The following is a 1,124-nucleotide window of genomic DNA, read 5'->3' as shown; positions in this document are numbered from 1 at the left end:
TTTGCAAGTATTCAAATACAAAAGTATTAAGTACACATGTAATGTTGCACAACACTATGTAGTTAAATACATTGAATAAAAAGTAGTATATCGATTTTATTGTCCTACCAGAATGACAACATTTGAAGACCAGGTCAATAGGACCTGCTAGTTAGAGAAGGATCACTTGTTTGTTAGTTTAAGTCCAAGAGGGGGTGTGGCCCATACGGGGATCGAACCCACGACCTTGGCGTTATTTGCACCACGCTCTAACCAACTGAGCTAACCGGCCGACTTCCAAGGGTAGGGCATATACCCACATACCCGATTCTACACTGACAGCCCTTCAGTTATAGAGCTGCCACACAGAAACGATGGAGAGCCTTACTGTTGTTGAGCAGAACAGATCATTAAAGTGGGTGTGGCCAGTACGGGGATCGAACCCACGACCTTGGCGTTATTAGCACCACGCTCTAACCAACTGAGCTAACCGGCCAGTTCATCTATTCTCTCTTTAGATCTTTGTACATAATTCTACACTAACTCCATTCAATCAGCTGCATGGCAGCACAAAAACCATTTGAGATTCTGCACACTTACAGTGAAGATCTGCAGAAATGAGCGGCTCCTAAACTGAATTTGGTTGTTATTGTACCAGAAATGCAGCAGTTTCATGTTATTTAATTATCTGAGATCTCAGTCCTACTTCAGACATCTCTTTCTAGTCATTTCTTATGTTCAGACTTTCTTAATACACATCTAATAGGTTTTGTAGGTTCTTATATGTGTGAACTATCTAAACTATACTGTATTGTGGTACATTCATTCAGCCTTCATCAGTTTATCTCTGCTCATTTAGCCTACAGCAGTTTAGACCAGCCCACTTAACCACCAATTTGCCTCCACAGTGAGCCTGTAGAGAGAGAGATTAGATTTTTTGTGTGTACCGTCCAATGAAACAGCTGTGCTGTTGGCTCTGCTCATGTCTCTGTGGCGCAATCGGTTAGTGCGTTCGGCTGTTAACCGAAAGGTTGGTGGTTCGAGCCCACCCATGGACGAGAGCCTTTTATTGCACAGCCATGCCTGATGATCAAACAATTAAACTTCAGTGTATATTATCTGAAAACAGATGCTCTTCATATAGA

At 42.1% G+C, this 1,124-nt stretch overlaps 1 non-coding gene across 1 annotated transcript; it reads right to left on the bottom strand.

The window, feature by feature from the left end:
• Nucleotides 1-401: 401 nt before the first annotated feature.
• On the bottom strand, nucleotides 402-475 carry trnai-aau (transfer RNA isoleucine (anticodon AAU)). The gene has a single exon. It is a non-coding gene; the product is annotated as a tRNA-Ile (tRNA).
• Nucleotides 476-1,124: the final 649 nt, after the last annotated feature.

Source organism: Trichomycterus rosablanca, chromosome 14 (genome assembly GCF_030014385.1).
Source record: "Trichomycterus rosablanca isolate fTriRos1 chromosome 14, fTriRos1.hap1, whole genome shotgun sequence".
NCBI classification, from domain to species: domain Eukaryota; kingdom Metazoa; phylum Chordata; class Actinopteri; order Siluriformes; family Trichomycteridae; genus Trichomycterus; species Trichomycterus rosablanca.
Note: the sequence above shows the minus strand (reverse complement) of the source record. Positions and strands in the feature narration are given on the sequence as shown.